The following is a 21644-nucleotide window of genomic DNA, read 5'->3' on the forward strand; positions in this document are numbered from 1 at the left end:
GAACACTCTAAGAGTCAGTATCAAAAATGAGTATATCAGTGCATAAAATGTATGGTAGTTTTATTTGGCAGTCATTTCATTGTTTATCATACTGTTTTTTCTTACAATTTTGTAGAAGCCTGTGTCAGAATTAAGAACTCTTTAAGAAAAGAATAATCACGGATGATTGAAATTAACATTTTCAGCTGATACTGAAAATTATTCTGAATTCTACTGTATTTATATTTGTATTTTCTTTCGAAGGCAAATGGAAGTATTAAAAAGGAAATGGATACTTCCCTGCCAGGGGAGACACCATGATCATGAAGGTGGCTTTCCCAAGGAAAGGTGGATCTATTGCACTCTAGATGTGTTGACCCATGAGATTTCCCCAAATGTGGGAATCTCGACTGCATAATTTGTGGAAGTGAAGGGCAGTGTTTGTGCTTTCACGTGGGAAAAAAAGAAAGAAAATTGAGTCATTTAGTGTATATAGAAAATTGAAAGAAAACAATAAACTGGAAAGAATTAAATATGCCTACAAAAATTGTTGTCCGCCAGTACAAAACAATAAATCATCAAATTGTTATTTATTAGAAAAATCAAATAGTGCTAGGATGACACTTGCAAATGCTTGAGAACTTTGTCTAGATGAGGTGGCTGAGGGAAGCCTCCAAAAGGCAGCAGATATATCTGGGAAAAAAGAGAAGTAATTTTTAAATGCATAAGCCAATGTTTATGTATTAATATTGCCCTTAAAAATATTTATTTTGTGAAATGATTAGCATTGGTTTGTTTGTTCTTAAAAAGTAGTTTCTTTTTGGAAGCAACTTGTGTGAAATGTCCTAAAAATTATGTAGCTAAAATAATTCAGAATTTTTCCCTAAATTATAAATCATTTGCAGGAATTGTAAAGATGTTATAGCTGTCAGCTTTCTTGCATTCCTTAAAAGTTTATTCTAACGAAGAAAATAAAATATAAGGTATAAAGTTACTTTTATAATCAAATTGTTAATATTTAAATATTTAGAATTTGGAGCCAGTTGACCATGATGCTTTAGATGGGCATAAGACCTCTCCAACAGAAGATGCTCCATTATATCCTCATTCAACAGGCTCTATGTATCAGCAGTTTAAATAATAATAATAATAATTTTCTTTTTCAAAACTCATTTTGATGATTTACTTATATGGTCTTCAATTATTATTTTATAACATATTTTGTAACTTATCTGCTGTGACTGCAAATTAAAAAAAAAATTTCTAGGACAGCTTTGGCAAGATGATCGGAGGAAGAATAGTTTAAGTGGGATCATGTTTTATTTTACCCTTGTGATATTTTCTTTGTAATTAGGTGCTACCTTGTCCTAGTTCATAAAAATGTGTGGTATTTCAATGAGTATAAAGTAATTTATTTAGTCTTTCTCAAAATCCAGTGGCAGTAAAACTTAACAATTTTGCCAGCTTTAATATGAAATTTACTATAAAGAACAAATACTGACCAAAAATATAAATAAAATCCATTTATGAGCACTTCTATGTTAAAACAAATATTTGTTTTAAAATATTCCGGGAAGATTAGCCACAATGTGAGTAATGCAGATTTGTTTTCTCTTTTCTCTTTTCTTCCCTCTTTTCTCTTTTCTTCCTTTCCTTCCCTTTCCATTTCTTTTCCTTCCTACCTTCCTTCCTTTCTTTATTTCTTTCCTTTCCTTCTCCCTTTCTTCTTTTCTTTTATTTGTTCTTTTGATAGTTTCACTCTTGTTGCCTAGGCTGAAGTGCAATGATTGTGATCTTGGCTCACTACAACTTCCACCTCCTGAATTCAAGCGATTCTCCTGTATCATCCTCTGAAGTAGCTGGGATTACAGGCATGCATCTGGCTAATTTTGTATTTTTGGTAGAGACAGTGTTTCACTGTGTTAGTTAGTGTGGTCTGGATCTCCTGAGTTCACAATCCACCCACCTCCGCCTCGGTCTCTCACTTGTAATCCTGGGATTACAAGTGGTGGGTCATTGCACCCGGCCAGGTTAATCATTTAAAGTAACATTCAGCATGACTTCTCATCAAGTTCATGTAGCCAAGGGATGGAATTACCTGAATTACAACAGTTGCCCAGGATAACAGCTGTATTGCTCAGAAACTTTATTTTTTTCACCAGAAAGAATATAAAATGGGGAAAAATGTAAAAAACAAGAAGATTTTAATTATACACGTTCTTCACATTTAATGTTTGATAGCTTAATTTCTTGTTGAGATAAAGAATATGGATATATTTTAATAGAAATTCTAAAATATTAAAACCAATATGCACAATTTTCATATGTCACAATGTGTGAAGCATAGTAGATTATATTTTTGTGCTTGGGGCACTTTTGTGGTAGAATTTATTAAGTGATGCTTCTAAAATTTGGTTTCATCTAATCCTAGTGAAGTGCATATTATCAGAATCCACAGTACCTTGAATCACCATTGTGCCAAGATTTCTGACTGCTTTGCTAGCCAGTCACAATTTTCCTTGAAAGCAGTAAGTCTCCTAGTTTATTTCTATATTATTTTAAAGCTTTTGTTGTTAGATGTAGGGTTTACTGAGGATATAAGCGCCTTCTGATTCTAAATAATTCATATAATTTTTTATTTGATGTAATATCTCAACACCCATTGTTGGAAACAATAGGATATGAAGTGTGTTGCGTAGCTTGAGGAACAGCAATTTGTTTGTTCAAATTGGTTAGAATATACTATGTTTTTATCTTTTTATAGTACATAAGCAGTAGCATCAACCACTATGAATGCAACATGCAGTCTACCTTAGTCGAGACCTATAAATACACCATCAGGGCTACTGATATTTGTACATTGTAATCCAACTATGTTATGGCCCTTCCTAGTTGGCCTATTGTTATTTGCCGTCTGTTTCTCTTGTGGCCTAGACTTAGATTTTGGAATTTCTCTTCCTTAGAGAGTGTAAGAGAAATATGTGTGGATTAATCTTATCTCTGTATTACTGCTGCATCTCTATAAGTTTGCTACCTCAAGTGAATGCATCATGTTGTCCTGGTTCTAATCACCTCCCAATCATCCTGGAGAGGATTGTTCAAATGGAAATCAACATGTCCTTCTTTAATGCACCCCTTAAATTATTACTGACATATTTGTGTAAACAGCTTTCCACATCTAAACTTCTATTTATTTTGAAATCTATAACAAATTATTCATACCTATATTCTCCCTCCTATACAACCAAACTTTAGAAACTATTCCTTCTAACTGTATTTTTTACCCATCAACTAACTCACTTATTTGTTTGCTCAATATCTTTCACAGCCTATAATAATCTGTCATTCTATTTTCTACCTCCATGAGATCAACTTTGTTATTTCTCACATATAAATAAAAAGATGCAATCTTTGTCTTTTATATTTCCTGGCTAATTTCACTTAACATAATGTCCTTTGTATGAAGCCTTTTTCTGAGTAATGTTTAGTCAATGTATTGAGGTTTTATGAAACTGAAATAATCACTTACATGAAATTTACCTTAACTGTGACCAAAATTCCTTGGGTACATAGGACTGTAGTTTGGAAACAGCTAAATGAACAAAGATGTCTTGAAGCTGTCTTAGGACACTAATATTGTACTCTTTTCTATCTCTTGTCTTACTTAACTTTGGTTTGTCTTCTAATTAATAAAACAATTCTAGTAAGTTATCTTGAGTACCAACATTAAAGATCAAAAGAAATCAGTAATGCACTAATTTAACTTTATAAATACAAGGAAAGAAGTTACAACAAATACCAAAAGTTACTGAATAAGGTGATATACTGATTATGCTCCTAATTTTCAAAACACTTAATTTATTTTTTAATTTTTATGATTATTGCTTATTTCAAACATGGACTATTATAACTGAGTTCACAGAGAAGTTATTATTAAAGAGCAATAAAATAATAATATACACTGGATGTAATACAGTAAAGTTTGCTCAAGTAGGCAGGAGTAAAGACAAGTAAGTCCTCTGCCATGAGTAACTTTGGGGGAATAAGTACAGTTTGGGGAGTAAGTTAATTAGTCTTTCTAGGATTCAGAATCTTCTTTTGAGAATAATGCATTTTCCAAATTACATAAGATTATTTACATGATTAAATCAGAATTATTAACACTCAATAAATATGCCTATTAACCATAGTTGTGGAAGGAAGGGGAGCATAGACAGAAGCTCCAAAAGTCAAAACATGTCTGTAGCCATATAGCAAAATACTCTTTGTTTACAAGTACCTAAGAAATTTCTGTATGCTTTTAATTGTGTCTTAGGTTTGTGACAAAGAAAGAAACAATATCCACGTCCTGCCCTGGAGAAGCTGATTGCATAGAAAAAGAAACAAGGCAGACATATGTGCCACAGTATGTTGCTGAGACAACATAAAGCCAAAGCAACCAAGTACAAAGGTGAGATATCTAATTTGCAATTTTATATTCTGTCTGTTTCATTTGCTTCTTGCTGGTATGATTAACCATCACTATATGTGTTAAATTCCACACCCTAGGGGGCATACGGGCTATAGTATTGGAACTTACATTACAATTTTTCTTCCAATAGTGGCTGTTAAGGAAGTATTGGTGAACATCCCATATGAAGACTCTACTAAAAGTAAAGCTACCACGACTGCAATGTTTGGATGATATAATTTACTGGATCTAGCAAAGAGAAAGAAAGTGTGTGTTTTGTAATCCTATATATGATAAGTACTGAGAAGCTAGTAGCTAAAAGACAAACTATTTCTGCCCACTGAAAGGAAAAAAAGAAGAAATTGTAGAACCATTTACTACAGTTAAAATATTCTAATTTTTAAATTTAGTTTCTATCAATATCTGTACAGAAAAGTAAAAAAAATAACAATAATAAAGATCTTGAGTAAAACATTACCAAAATTTAGGTATCCCATATTCTCTTATTTGGAGATGTATCCTAAATAGGTGACCTACCACTATGATCTAACTTTTTTACCGCTTTATATTCAGATGAATACCTTTCGTAGGCAGTTTCATGATAATTCTTAACTAATATTTTTTACAAGTTCACATAACATAATTTGAAGAAGAAATTTGTTTCTTTAGCAGAAAAAGCTCTCACTTGAGAAAAATATAGAGAGAAATTTAGAAAAAGCACAGCTTATGAAACAGATAACATAAATATATCAGTCATAGTATCTCAGAGATTTTAGCCATATTATGAAGAAGATCTTCCCGCATAATTCCTTTAAAGTACAGTAATTTCTGAGAGAAAAACAGTAGCTGCTATCAGAATCTTCAAAGTAATAATAATTTATAATTAGAATTTACCTAACTGTTCTGCTTCTCATCTTTGAAAACTCATTGTCTATATTTTCACCTATGCATTCAATTGCAAGAATACTGTTCCTGGTGGAAACTATATATATATATATATATATATATAAAATATATATATACACACATAAATTATATATATTATATATAGTTTATACTATATAAAATCAATATATAATATATAATTATATAATACTATATATAGATTTATATATAATATATGGATTTACATAACAATATATTATATAATTATATATTATAAAATATATTATATATAATGTATATATAGTATATTATATGTGGCTGTTGAATCACAGAATTCATGTGACAAGTAGCACCAGTATTTTTGATTCCCACAAGTTTTCTGGTGGGTGAGCTCTAACAGAGAGCAGATATTCCCACTCAAAAGTGCTCACAACCTGAGATAAGAAGAAAAAATAATGCTTGTAGTATGAAAATAATTCTATCCACTTGTCTGTTCATCAAGTGACAAATTAATATCAACAGCAATTCATTTATCAATACAGCCATCTTTGAAGGAGTATTTTAAATTTTGATATTAACAACAAATCCAGTAACTATACAGATTTTTAACTACAGATCCCTTAGGTCCATATTTTAATGACATTATCTGTTTGTTTTTTTAAAAAGATTTGTTTGTTTAAAAAAAATCTTTTGAATATATACATTTTCTATGTCAATGCAACTGTAGATTAATTAACAAAAAAAAGTGTTTTTATGGAGGAAACTCTTCTTTCTACATAGATCCCACAAGACAAATAAAGATCTGACCTTTTAAGCAGTGAGTTTAGCTAGAAAATTCTGCAATGTGCTAGAAAATACACTCACACAGATAAAAACATAAACAAATATAACTTCACATTTTCCAATTAAAGATCTGTAAAGAATGTGTTGTGAATTGTATTCTTAAACCTCAGTTTTCTCTTGAAATGAACTAAATTTTGTTATCATTTGTTAATTTACTTATATGACTTCCCACCCTGAGTTTCAGTTCTGTGTAAGATTTGAACATTACTACTTACTTTGTTGGACAGAGGTGGATATTTAGAAGTAATACAGTGCACTCAAAATTTTTCTTCTCACATTATGATTTTTAAAGCCATACCTCTCTTAGAATTTAAATAAAATAACATTAAGCAACTTCAAGGCTTGGTTTATTAAAATATTTCTCATGAACACATTTTAAATACAAACATTTTCTACCATTAAATTTGGCTTCTTTTTACACTAACGTTTCAGTGTTTTTTAACATATGATTCAATAAAACTCAGTTTAGTTATCAACACCAAGTATAGGGGAACACTTAAGAAATACATAAATTTTTAATTTAATATTGTCTGACATAAATTATTTTAAATATATAGCTAATAAAATGTTAAACTAGTTGATCAAAAACAAACTAAAAAAAGAGTTAATTTTTTTTCTAAATGAAAATACACTTTCAAAGTCAACTCCTATTAATGATCAAAAACAGCTTTATAATTTAAAAACTTCCTAGGCATTCCTTTGTCTATATAATATATTGCATTCAAATTCAGGAGTTTGAGATCAGCCTAGCCAACATGGCAAAACTCAGTCTGTACTAAAAATGTCAAAAAAAAAAACAAAAACTGCCATTTAAGCTGGCAGGTGCCTGAGGTACCAGCTACTCAGGAGGCTGACTCAGGAGAATTGCTTGAACCTGAGAGGCAGAGGTTGCAGTGAACTGAGATCCTGCCACTCCAGGTTGAGCAACAGAGAAAGATTTAATCACACCCCAATCACATGCCAAAAATAAAAAATAAATATTTAAGAAAAGATCAAATTAACTGTGAATACATCAGGTATTGTTTATGTCAGTTCACCTGAGCAAAGACAAAAATCCATTTACTGATGGAACTTATGTTTTCGCTTTAGTGGAAAGTAGTGACAATATCTAATGATTTTATTTTTATGTAAGAAAGATAAGGATTTTGGGTTCATTTATAAGCAGGTGAATAGCATAAGCTCAAAGGAGATTTGAGCAAAGTTCTTGAAACAAAAAGGAGCGCAAAACCTCTGAAATCACAGTGTATACTGAGGCTCTGAACAAGAAAGAGGATGGTAGAAGAAGATATGCAAAAGAGAATAATAAGAAAATAATATATGGTTTTTTGTGACATTATAAAGACCATGGTTTTAGCTTAGGAAACAGGGAAGCTGGTATTGAATGTTCATAGGTAGAGTTACTTTTTAAAGTAAGGGCAACATTCTATACTTAAATAATAGTGATGGTTTCATAACATTTGGAATATCCTACAAATCACTGAACGTGTACTTTAAAATGGTTAATTTTATAGTATCTGAGATATAATTCACCTAGTTGTAATAGTAGTGATAGTGTAATACTTGTAATAGTGGAAGGTAGGAGATCAGTAAAGAGGCTGAGTTAATCAGATGAGAAAGGTGGATAACCTGTATCTGGGTGACAGCAAGAAAAATAGGGAAAAGTGGTTAGATTCTGGACCTGTTTTAAAAGGAAAACATGCAGAATTTGAGGATTAATAGAAATGAGGAGATGTAAAGAAAAGCATCAAGGATGACCTTACAGTTTTAGGCCTGTGCAACAGGATGTAATTACTGTCAGGTGAAACGGGATACACTTGGGGGAAGTTGTTTGGAAGGAGCACCAGAATTCAGTGTATAGCCTTGAGATCAAATTGCCTGTTAAACATGAGTATGTGCAATAGAGCCATATATGATTTGGTGTTTGGTAAGAGAGTGGCAGGAGATTACCATTTGGGACTCATAGTACCATTCAGAAATCCATTGTACAGGAAGAGATAACTGGGAGATTGAGAGCAAATTTATCAGGAATAGTTCAAGGAATAGGGTGAATAAGAAGTAACTTATATTTGGCCAGGCCTGGTGGCTTGCATCTCCAATGCTAGCACTTTGGGAGCTTGAGGCAGGCAGATGGCTTGATCCTAGAAACTCAAGTCCAGGCTGGGATGCATGGGAGAGACACCATTTCTACCAAAATTAGCTAGTCTGTGTGCCTGTAGTCACAGTCACCCAGGAGGCTGATGTGGAAATATCACCTGAGCATGGGAGTTTGAGGCTGCAGTGAGTTCTTGATGGCACCACTGCACTCCAGCTTGGAAAACAGAGACAGACCCTGTCTCAGTAAACAAACAAACAACAAAGACAAGAAATTAAAAAATATATATATATATTATATTTGGCAAAAAAAAATGGTGATTATTTTAATTATAGTATATTTGGTAGACTGTTGGGGATGAGTGCCTGACTGGTAAGGTAAGTCTAATTTTCAAGTGAGAGCACATTATCAATAGAAAAAAAATTCACCTGAAATTCAATATAACATTTTAAATTTAGCAATTAGGGTGTCACTGATGGTCTTTGAGAAAAGACTGTGACTTCATTGTTGTGGGATAAAACGTGAGACAGAACATGAACTGATGGAAAGAAAATACCTAATAGAAATTCTCGGTTGAAATTAAAAGCAGAGAAAAGTGTCAGTACCAAAAGAGACAGTTTCTGTTGTGGATCGTAAAATATGGAGTTTTTATATATGTGTGATAAGAAAATCAGGGCAGTGAAGAAGAGAATAAAAGAAATTACGTGAAAGAGGAAAAGATCAATCACATTGATGGGTTGGGTCCAGGAGGATGTATTTTAAAATGTGATAAAGCTTTTTGTCTTTGAATAAACACGTGCATATAGTTAAAGGTGTGATTTAGATCAGAATAATAAACAACAGAAGTTGAGGAATTTAATACTCTACAGTAAAAAACTTAACAAATTGAAGGAAACGATGTTTATGATAAGTTATGAGAATAAAAGCAATGCAAGGAAAGTTCAGGAAATGAACTTCTTATCAAATAAAAATAAAATAGGTAATTTCTTGATTCTTCCCTCCCACTTTTTTAAACTACTACTTCTATTTTTCCCGTTGATATATTTTAACAAATGACCAACATCTTCTGGGGAAATATTATGTTCTGTCTCTGCTAATTTGCATTATATTCTTACACATTTCATGTCTTTTTATTATATTAATAGAATTTTTAGTCAGAAAAGTTTTCTGTCTAAATTCCATTCCAATATTTACTTGATTTAAAAGTAAGTCAAGGAGTTTACTTTTAAAAGTACTGTTGCCTTTTATCTTCCTTTCTATGCACTTTTGTTGAATATTGCTTCCCACCCATAATGACTAATTGATCTTCACAATGTATCATTAATTTCTCTTATAGTTTGTCTAGAAAGAACCTAATATGAGCTTCTTCATACCCTGCCCCAACAAAATAGAATTTACACCTTCTATAACCATGCGAAGTCTGGATTTCCTTTCTATTTAAAGTGAAGCTTTACTTGATTAATAACTTCATAGCATCAAGCCAAGAAACAGTATTTTAAATGCAAAATGACCAACGTCTAACAATAAGTGGAACTTAAAGGGCCCACTGTTTTTTAGTCCTTTCCAAATTAGAAATATCTGCTAGATAGTTTTCTTAGTGTCATCACGGTTGGACTTGGCTTAGACCTTGTACGGTTTTGTTTTAGTCAATGTCAGCGGCAGACACTGGCTGCAGAGCACAAAAAGAAAACTTCTGAGAAATATATCCCTTTCTTCTTACTACTTGAAGACAGGACAATAATCTTGATGTTAAGAGGTAGTTAAGTCCTCATAGTACTTTTGTTGTCTATTTCCTTGAAACAATGTTTGCTGAGGAAATAGTATGTCAAGTTATTTGACATATTGACTAAATTATGTCAAATGCTTTAATTGACTGCATTATGTCAAATGGTGGTTCAATATTTCCTAAACCAGATATATATATTTTTATTGTGATTAGTGGTCCATATTTACCTTTTTACATTTTCCATGAATAGTGAATTATGCGGAATCTTGTTTTCTTCTATTTGGATTTGATATGGAACTATACTGGATTCACTGAAAAGAAGAGTTTGAATTAGCAGCATGCTAAGAATGGACACCGTGTTTGAAGAGACTGATAAAGAAATTACAAGAGGAGTTTCATGTTTGGAAGAAAAAATGGTCCTTGGGCACACACACCATATGAGCTTTACTTTCAGTATTCTCTGCACAACTGTTCGGTGCTATGGTGAGGCACCTATGCATTGTATATATTTGAAATTAATTGAAAAGCCATTGACAGATTCTGATGTCATTTGCCATGAACTTTATTACTGTGTAAGTACTTTTGGATCAAATTACCCTAAAGTTTTTCAAAAAAGACTTTAGAAGAAATAAAGTTGCATTACTTTTTTTTTGGCACGTTTTTCCTTTAGGATCTACAGTGAGGTAAGTGACATAAATCTCTCTCATTCTGTTTCCAACAAGTAAATAGAATACAAATAGTTCACTAACAAGATTAAGGATCAGGTAATCATTGTTCCTCTAAGTGAAATGCATCCCTGTTTAGTTTTATTTAGTTTTCACAATTTTGAAAGTTTTCCTATTCAATTTTTATCAGTCATAAGATAATGATAGTTTTTAAAAAATGAAAATGGTATTTAGTTAGTGTTTTTTTCTGCTCCCTTTAATATTATTCTCATTCAACCTAACGGGCATTCTAAATAGTAATGAGGGATATGAATATAACCTTAAATTAAGGAATGAGGGCAGAGTGAGAGAGAAGTGAGTATGGCTCAAAAATAATCTCACAAGTTTTATTTGTCAACTCATGTGATTTAACATGTTAGTAGTAGATTTTCTACTCATCCTTAAATTCAGAGCTGTGACTTAGAATATAACAATGTAGCTAAACAATTCATTTCCATATGACTTCTGTCTTCTACTATACTGATTTTCACGAGTTCTATAAATTTTGTAAGAACTAATTTCATTCAGATCTGCATTTAGACTTCCAAGATAGTAAAATGTATAAAAAATATATACATTTTATAGAATTAGGAGTCATTGGGGATAAGTATTACCTTTCTTTAAAAGGTAAGTGCAAAAGTTTATAAACACATGCAAAAATGTGCAATCTCACGATTTAATCTATTCAAATAAAAATTAGTAATAGCTAGACCATTAGTGACACTAGCAGGGCAATAAACCCTCCTGCAAAGCCAAAGCATTAATACCAGTGATAATACATTAAGTGGTTTTGGGCCATAATCTGGAGAAAATTTAAGTTTAATTGACTGAATCTCCTGAAAGAGAAGGACTTAGGCAGAAACAAAAAAAAATGAACAATACATTAGCCAGAAATCTCAACAAATAAATAAGACACCTGAAAATATTAGAACCAATAAATCTCCATGTAGTAAAAACACACCTAGTTTTGTTGCTGTAGTTGTCGTGGTTTATAGACAGTGTCTGTCACACAGGCTGGGGGGCAATGGTGTGATCTCACCTCCCTGCAACCTCCAACTACCAGGTTCAAGGGATTCTCCTGCCTGAGCCTCCCAAATAGCTGGGACTACAGGCACACACCACCAAGCCCAGCTCATTTTTTTGTTTTTAGTAGAGATGGCGTTTCACTATATTGGCCTGGATAGTCTCAAGCTCCTGACCTCGTGTTCCACCGAACTTGGCCTCCCAAAGTGTTGGGATTACAGGCATGTGCAATCATGCCTGGCAAGAGTTTTCTTTGTTACAATGTTTATTTAAGAAACTTTATACATTTCTTAAATTTCTTGCAATAGGCTGAGCATGGTGGCTCACACCTCTAGTCCCAGCACATTTAAAGGCCAAGGCATACAGATCATCTGAGGGTGGCAGTTTGAGGCCAGCTTAGATGACATGGTGAAACCACCCCTACTACAAATACAAAAGTAGCTGGGTGTGGTGGCATGCCCCTGTAATCCCAGATACTTAGGAAGTTGAGGCAGTAGAATCACTTGAACCTGGAAGGTAGAGGTTGCAATTCTGTGATGATGAGAAATGTTGAAATATTTATATATATTATGTGTGTGTATATATATATACACACAGCCACAGAACACACACACACACTACACCTGTTAGCTGTGTATATGTATTCTTTGGTAAACAGAAGACACATATTTTTAATTGGGTTATTATTTTCTTGTTCTTTTGAATCTGTTTTTATTTCCTTGTACAGTTTGATTAACCCCTCATCTAATGGACAGTTTGCAAATATTTGCTCTCATTATATTAGTCTGGTGATTTATTTTATTTTATTATTTTTTCTGTAAAGAATTTTTCTTGTATGATGTAACCTCACTTTTCTGTTTGTGCATTTTTTTTTGTTTGCGTTGTTGAAGTCTTATCCAAAAAATATTCTTGCCCAGACCAAGGTCATTAAATGTGTTTTGTGATTTATTCTACTAGTTTCACAGCTTGGTGTTGTCATTACATCTTTAATTTTAAATATTTTTAAATATATATTCTTATAGGTCAGGTCTCACTATATTACCTAGTGTAGAGCTCAGTGGCGTAAGTGTTTCATGCTATAGCTTTGAAGAGTTAGGCTCAGGTGATCCTCCCTGCTGGGACCCCTGAGTAGCTAAAATTATAGGGACACTCCACTGCACTAGGCTTTTTAATCCATTTGAGTTAATTTTTGTGTTTGGTGAGAGATAGGGTTCTAATTATGTTCTTCTGCATATAGCTGTCTTGTTTTCCCAGCACCACTTATTGAAGAGACTGACATTTCCTCATTTTGTTTTCTTGGCACCTCTGCAGAATATCAGTTGGCTATACAGGTGTAGATTTATTTTTGCTCGGTGTGTTCTATTGTATTGGTTTATAACATTGTGACATCCCCAGTTCTGTGGATTCAATCCCCAACCCCATTGACATCTTCAGGATAGCTCTGGCTATTCACAATTTTTGTGGTTTCATATTTACTTAGGATTTGTTTTCAATTTCTGTGAAAAATGCCATTGGTGTTTTGATAGAGACTGCATTCAACTTGTGCACTTCTTTGGATCATATAAACATTTTAACCACATTACTTTTGCCAATCAATGAACATAAATATCTTTCCATTTATGTATGTCATTTTAACATTTTATTAGTGTTTCATAGGTTTCAGAAAGCAGATTTTTTTTTATCTCTTTGGTTAAATTTACTCCCTTTATCCCCCATACCTATTATGAATGACACTGTGTTCTTAAACTTTTGGGTTTTTTTTTTTTTTGTTATTTTGCTGTTAGTGTATGGAAATGCTGTGCAATTTTATATGTTGATTTTGTAAACTGAAATTTTACTGACCTTCTGTAATAGTTCTGACTACTTTTTACTTGTGTTTTTAAGCATTTCCATAGTATTTCATTAGCATATATGTACAATTTCACTCCTTTCTTTCTAATTTGGGTAGCTTTTCTTACTTTCTCTTGTCTAATTGTTCTGGCTAAGGACTTTTATTATTACATTAATAGAAGTAGTGAAAATGAACATCCTGGTCTTCCTTCAGATCTTCACAGAAATGCTTTCAACTTTTAATTCCCTTTGAGTGTGATATTAGCTAAAGGTTTGTATACATGGCGTTATCTGGTTATTTGGGTCTATGTCTTTTGTTGTGTTGAGTTACAGTTGTTCCATGCAAAATTTGTTAAGAAATTTTATTGTGAAAATGTTGAATTTTGTCAAAAAGTTTTTTAACTTATTGAAATGACCACACAGATCTCGTTCTTTATTTATACAAAATATGATGTATGACATTTAATGATTCCAGTATATTAAACCATTCCTTCATCCCTGTAATGTCACTTGATCACGGTGAATGATTTTCTAAATGGTCATTATAAGTCATTTTCCCAGTATTTTATTGAGGATTTTTACAGTATGTTTAACAGATATATTAGCCCATAGTTTTCTCTTTTTTCTTGTATCCTTGTCTGGTTTTGTAATCAGCATAATGTCATCCCAATGGAATGAGTTGGAACAGTTCTCATATCTTCCTTTTTGTTTTATGTTTTGACTAGGTTAAAAAAAGTGGCAGTAGTTTCTTTTTTGTGGCAGATAGAATGCAGCAGTGAATACATCAGGTCCTGGGCTTTTCTTTAATAGGTGACCTTTTGTTGCTGATTTGATTTCTTACCATTAATTTGTTTCTGGGTATCAATGATGGTATCTGTTTTATGACCCTGATTTCCTTTATTAGGGGCTTTGTTGGTTTGTTTTTTGTTTTTTGTTTTTTGTTTTTTTACTTTTGAATTTAGATTTTTGTTTTTCTAACTCCTTCATTGAAACATCAAGTTGTGTATTTGATATCTTCTTGTAGTTGAAGGCATTTATTGCCATAACTTCCCTCTTAAAACTGCTTTGGTTGAACCTCATAGGTTTTGGTGTGTTGTGTTTCTATTTTAGCCTCAAGAAATATGGTGATTTCTCTTTAATGTCTTCACTGACTCATTGGTTATTCAGAAGCATGTTGTTTAATTTTGATGTAATTATGAATTAGTGATTTCAGAAGAGATACTTGATATGACTTTGATCTTTCCAAATTCATTAAGATGTGATTTTTTACCTAATGTATGACATATCCTGGAAGATGTCTCATGTATGCAGTGGAGAAGAATGTTGATTCTATAGCTCTTGGATGGATAGTTCAGTAACTGTTTTTAGCATTTTTCCTACACGGCATTTTCATCCAATGTTTACTTATTAATTCTGTCTGCATTATCTATTCATTGCTGAAAGTAAGGTGCTGAAGTTTTCTAGTATTATCTTGCATTTTTTTCTTCCTTTGGATCTATTAACATTTGTGTTATATATATGCATATATTACTTGTACAGATATATTCCTGTTACAATATGTTTTTTTTTCTGCTGGTTAATTCTGTATCCTCTCTTTGTCTTTGATGTTTGGTGGTTTGATTATATTAAGTCATAGGGATATTTTTATTGAAGTTGAATGTGATTGTAAGCCTTTGATATTCCTATAGCAGAATATTTATATTTTATTTATGTTTGAAAAGGCTTCTGTTATTATTTCTCTAAATAAGCTTTCTACTCTTTTTTTATACATTTTTTTGAGATGGAGTTTGCTCTTTTCTCTCAGGTTGCAGTGCAATGGTGTGATTGTGGCTCACTGCAACACCCACTTTCTGGATTCCAGTGATTCTCCTGAGTTCCAGTGATTCTCCTGACTCAGCTTTCTGAGTGGCTGGGATTACAGTTGTCCAACAATACACACGGCTTATTTTTGTATTATAATAGATAAACTGTTTCACCATATTGTCCAGGCTACTCTCAAGCTCCTGACAACATATGATCCACCTGCCTTGGCCTGCCAAAGTGCTAAGGATACAGTCATGAGCCATCACACCCAGCTTTACCACACTCTTAAATGCCAGTGTCTGATACATTTGCTCTTTGGATGTTATCCCATTAATCTCATGAATCTTATTTATGTTTTCTCCCCTGACTGTATATTTTGAATTGACTTGTCTTTGAGTTTTGCTGCTTGACCACTTCTATTGTCACTTCTGTCAATTGTATTTTTTATTTTGTTGTGTTTTTTCTTCAAGATTTCTGTTTGTTTTTTCCTCCCATTTTTTAATCTCTTGTGTAAGTTCTCTGTGTAAATTCTCTGTGTAAAATCTCTTATGTAAATTCTCTGATAAATTTCAGAATTCTTTGTGTCTTGCTGAAGTTCACTGCATTGTCTTAAAACAACTATTTTGAATTCCTTGTCAGGCCATGTGTCCATGCCCATCTCTTTTGGGTCAGTCACCACCACCGCTTTATTTTAACCACTTGATGCCATCATGTTTCTCTCATCGATCCTAATGCTTGTGACTGCATCAATATCTGTGCAGTGATGTATGTGACTAATTCAGTGTTTGTAGTTTGTCTTTGTTTGGAAGCTTTCTTCCACAGTAAGACTGTCCAGAGATTCAGGGCAATGAGAAGAAGGAAATTAAGGTCTTTAAGCCTACTATAGCTTCAGCCCTGGTAGCATGAGGGGAAACATTAATGAGCAGACTTTCATGGCAGGAGTAATTTGACCGACAATGTTGACTCAGTGCCAGGTTGCACCTGCATCACACAGTTAAGCACTGGGTGCACTCAAGGCCTGTAGCTTCCATGGTCTGCCCTCTGAACTTTATTCAGTGCCTGAGGTTACTGTAGTCAATCAGCAGGAATATTGACTGGAACTCAGCTACATTCAGCTGAGGTCATAGTTTCTAATCTGTTGCCGGGGTTGGTCTACATGATTACCTCTGAGTTTCAACCTCCCAAAATGCTGGGGTAAGGGGACAGGCAAATAAAAGTACTATGCGTACTTCCTTTGCCCAAGCAAGCCTCCCACCTCCGCCTCCTGAATAGTTAACACTACAGGAATGTGCCACCATGCCTGGCTAAAATTTTGGTGTTTTGTGGTTGTTTTTGTTGGGCTCAAGTGATCTACTCACCTCAGTCTGCTAAAGTGCTAAGGTTACAGGTATGAGTCACTGCACCCAGCTAAAATTTACTTTCTGAAATTTAACTTTTAGGTCATTTCCTTTTATTCAGTCTTATTCCTCATAAATGCAGTTAAGAATGTTATTGCTTTAGAGTTTCTCTTTGGGTATTCCTGAAGGAATAAATGGACTCGATAGTAATTTTCTAAATGGTGTTAGAAAATGAATAATTACTTTAGTTGAGTAAAGTCTATTTGGCCTTTTTTTGTTTTCTGTCTTCATTTCATTGTGTATAAAGATTGTATTATTTTAACCCTCCTGTATATGTGAAATGAATTTTTACTCTTTCAACTGAATGTAGTAGAAGATTGTTTAAACTGATTATTCAACTACTATATAATTTTGGTTTTCTTCTTTGTGCATATTAGTCTAATTATTGGGATAACAATGTCAAAATTAAATTAATTTTCTTCTTAAAACTTTCTGATAAAATTCCCTAAATACACACAAACAAAAATGTGCCCACACATATCACTTAATTTCTAAAACTTTTAATTTTTCTGCTTCTCTAGTACCTTGTATTCCATCACTCAGCAAAATCTGGCAGCTCCACTTCCAGAATTTACTTGAACTGCACAGCTTATTTCTGATTTCCTGTTATCACCATAGTCTAAAACACAGTTTATATTGCATTTGCCTCCTATTTTACACTGTAATTTCCTACTTTACAGTCTAACTTTCTATAAAAAAGAAACTACTTTTTCAAGATCTAATTCAGGTAATTCTATTTGTTCTTATTTGAGACTTCTTTCTAGGTGCTGTCACACCTTATAGCATCAGACATGAATGTCTCCATCCAATTTCATGTGTTCCAGTTATTTTATTTTGAGGGAATGTGTATATACGTTTATAAATTTGGGTATGTATGTGTTCACTTATTATTTGTTTTTCCCAGGTGTAATATATGTTCTGCATGCAGATATTTACTAAATCCCTGATAATGGAAAAATAACAAATCTTTTTTTTTTTCTTTCTTGTAAGTAAATTATTTTCTGAAGGAGGTGGGTTGGGAGAAATATATCTTAACATGGCAAGTTTAAAAGAGAAAGTGGCCATTGCTAATGAAAATTATTCTCTAACATTTTCATGTTTATCTTTAATAGCATTGCTGATGATTGCTGTTGACAGATTCCCTCTTCTCAGTTGTGTAGGTGCCATTCACTGAAATATACTGGCCATCCACACTGGCAACGACTTTGCTGCCATTAAGCTACAGGTGATAAAATTCATCTATGTCATGATATGGCATTCCTTGGTGATTATCTCACATGTAGTGACTCTGGCATTTTTCCCTGCATCTCTGAAACAGGGGAGCTTACACTTTCTATTAATCATATATTTTGTATTATTGTTGACACCATGGCTGGAGTTTTGGAAAAGTGGAGCTCATCTTCCTCCCAACACAGAAAATAATTCCAGTTTGGTGTGTAACTATGGATGCTTATCTTAATCATGCTAGTTATATGCTGCCATCAATTCTCCTGCTGGTTAGCGGTGAAACTGCAGCTGTCAAATGAGGAATTTACTGATAAGAGACAGAGGTGGGCCATAAAATGTACACTACAGCTTTCAGTTTTTAGAAAATGTGATAATAATATTGATATGTAGGTTCTTTGGAGGGAACATTTTACTGAAGTCTTGTTACTCAATAATTGCCGTGTAGCTCATCGTAACCTGCATATTGGCTTTATGCTCATCTTCTGTCAGTATTTGCAATCAAGGTGGTCAGGCAAAGTGTTGCCAGGAGATGCTGAAAATCATCCAGAAGCACAGTGATATTGTGTAAGCATCTGGAGAAAATTCAATTAAAAGTTTAACAGTAAGCAGCTGAGGAATTACTATCACTCATGGAGAAGGGTTGGATATTTTCAATAAATGAGTATGCAATATCCATATATACTTTCACAGAACAAAGAGTAAAGAGGGTGAGTGTTACTTTATAAAGATACTCATAAAATATTATAAACAACAAAATCTTGGAAGTAGTTTCTAATAAAATTGATTTTTCTAATGTGACTATGCATTAGTAATTTTTATTTTCTTAAATATAATTCTACAAATTTTTAAACAAATCAAAAATTGATCTGACTCCAAAAACTAAGCAGAAAAAATAACCATAATACACTTTTCACCTAGTACATTTTTGTAACCTATACCTTTAATTTAGTAAGTGTTTGTAATATAGCATATACATTATCAGTGAACATTTTCTTTTCACCCGTTTCCCTCTGCAGTGCAGAAACATTTTAGTTTGATGTAATGTGATCCAATTGTTTTCTGTTGTGTTTTTATAGTCTGTGTTTTTGGGGTCATAGAATTGAGTTTTCAGAAACACAATTAAATTAAAAATAAGAATTACCACATAATCCAGCTACTTTACTTCCAAATATGTACACAAAGGATATAAAATTAGCATGCCAATGATATATCTGCACTTCTATATTCATCTCAGCATTATTCATTACAGCCAAGATATGGTAACAACCCAAGTGCTCATCAACACATCAACAGATAAAGGGTGGCACATATACAGAAGGAGATATACTATAGAGCCTTAAAAAAAGGAGGATGATCTTTTATTTATTTGTGACCAAATGAATGGAATTGGAAGATATTATGCTCAGTGTAATAAGAGAGGCACAGAAAGACAAGTATAGAATGATCACAATTATATGTAAAATCTAAAAAAGTTGAACTCATTCAAACTGTGAATATGTCAGATGTGGTGGTTCATGCCTGTCACTACAGCACTATGGAAGGATGAGGTGGTTGGATCACTTCAGGTCAGAAGTTTGAGGCCATAGTTGTGTCACTGTACTCCAGTCTAGGCAATGCAGCAAGGCCCTGACTCTCTACAAACACAAAAAATTAGTCAGAGATTGGAGTGTGGGGTGGTGATGGGAATGGATTGAGAAAGAAGAGGTGTTCATCAAAGGGTAACAAATTTCAGTGAGACAGGAAGAATTTCTGGTTATCCTTTGCATCGAATGGTGATCACAGTTAATAAATATCAACTTCAAAATTGTTTAATAAATAAAAGGACAGGCATGATGGCTCATGTCTGAAATCCCAGCACTTTGGGTGGCCATGGAGGGAGGATCAGTAGAGGTCAGGAGTTCAAGACCAGCCTGGACAACACGATGAAACATTGTCTCTACTGAAAATAAAAGAATTAGCCAGCTTTGGTGGCATGCTTATCTCACCCCAGCTACTCGAGTGGCTGAAGCAAGACAATAACTTGAACTTGGGAAGTGGCAGTTGAAATGAGCTGAGTTTGCACCAGTGCACTCAAGTCTGGGCAACAGAAGCAAAACTCTAAAAAAAGTAAAAGGAACTCGGCAAATCTCACCCCGCCTGTTTACCAAAAACATCACCTCTAGCATTACTAGTATTAGAGGCACCGCCTGCCCGGTGACACATGTTTAACGGCCGCGGTACACTGACCATGCAAAGGTAGCATAATCACTTGTTCCTTAAATGGGGACTTGTATGAATGGCTTCATTATCTCAAAAATACAGATTGTTTAAAACGTAGAGTTTATATATTCTTACCACAAAGAAAGAAATGGTATGTATGTGAGGTAATGGATATGGTAACTAGCACAATATGAATATTTTGCAATATACACACGCATTATAAAAGCACTTTGTCTCCCATAAATATTTATATTTGTTTATTTAAAATACAAATTTTAATAGAATGAATTACAGTTAAAATAAACTTGGCTTAATATACATAGACAGTAATATATGCTAAAGTTTTCTTCTATTTTGAATATTTGGCTTCTATTATTTCTTGAGGAAACAATCACCATGGGAAGGGATGAAGAACACTAAAGCTTAACGTTGTATGATTTACATTATTTTGTTGTGGTTGGTTTTTCTCCTTTTTTTCTTTCTACCAAAGCAATGGTGACAACTTTCTTATTCACACTTTCTTCTGAGTTTCTTTATCCTGAGAAATCACCAGCAAAAATAAAACTTGTGTAGATTTGTGTATATATTTTACTGCTGCTTGTTATGACTCTGTTTGCCTTTGCTTTGGATTTCCCAGCTTCTTAAAACACTGATTTGCTTGTTATTTTTTGTCTCTTTGTACCATTACTTCTTCACTCTACCTGCAGGGTCATTTCTTTTTATTTTAGTTTAGTTTAATTTTTTTGAGAGAGAGTCTCTGGCACAATCTTGGCTCAGTGCAACCTTAGCCTCTCGGATTCAGGTGATTCTCCTGCCTCAGTCTCCTGAGTATCTGATATTATAGGCATGCACTACCACGCTTGGCTAGTTTTAGAATTTTTAATTGTGATGGGGTTTCACCGTGTTTCCAAGGCTGGTATTGAACTGACCTCAAATGATCTGCCCCCACAGCCTCCCAAAGTGCTGCAATTACAGGTGTGAGATGCCACACCCGGTTTGATCATTTTCTTTACTAGATCTACATGCTGCTTCTCTTAGTCCTACATATGCCACTATCAACTCATTTATTTATTTTCTGTGATAGGAAGACTCATGGAAAGAGTTGGTCCTGAAAAGGATTAATTTTATTTTTCTTAACTCTCCTTTCTTAAGGCATTTACCCTGTTTTTAGAATCATATTTTATACTTGTCACTAAATCCCATATATCACTTGTCTCTTGCATATTACACAGTCATTTGTATCTGTAAATCTGATTCACACCAGTATTCTTGAAATACTATTTTGCTTTGGATTACATGACTCAACTTTCATCTGATTTCTCTATTTAATTGTCAGTGTGTTTTGCTTCATTTTATCTAATAGACGTCTATTCCTTAGATCATTAATGGAACTACATAGAATACCTGTTTCTCCTTCCCTTTCTCCTTCCCCTTTTCCCTTCCCTTTTTCTTTTCTTTCCTTTTCTTTTATTAAGAAAGTGTTCTG

At 33.3% G+C, this 21644-nt stretch overlaps 1 non-coding gene across 1 annotated transcript; it reads left to right on the forward strand.

Annotated features, from left to right (window-relative positions):
- The first annotated feature begins 271 nt into the window (after window positions 1-271).
- Window positions 272-431, forward strand: LOC129053525 (U1 spliceosomal RNA). Its single transcript, XR_008518314.1, has one exon. It is a non-coding gene; the product is annotated as a U1 spliceosomal RNA (small nuclear RNA).
- Window positions 432-21644: the final 21213 nt, after the last annotated feature.

Source organism: Pongo abelii, chromosome Y, assembly GCF_028885655.2.
Source record: "Pongo abelii isolate AG06213 chromosome Y, NHGRI_mPonAbe1-v2.0_pri, whole genome shotgun sequence".
NCBI lineage: Eukaryota > Metazoa > Chordata > Mammalia > Primates > Hominidae > Pongo > Pongo abelii.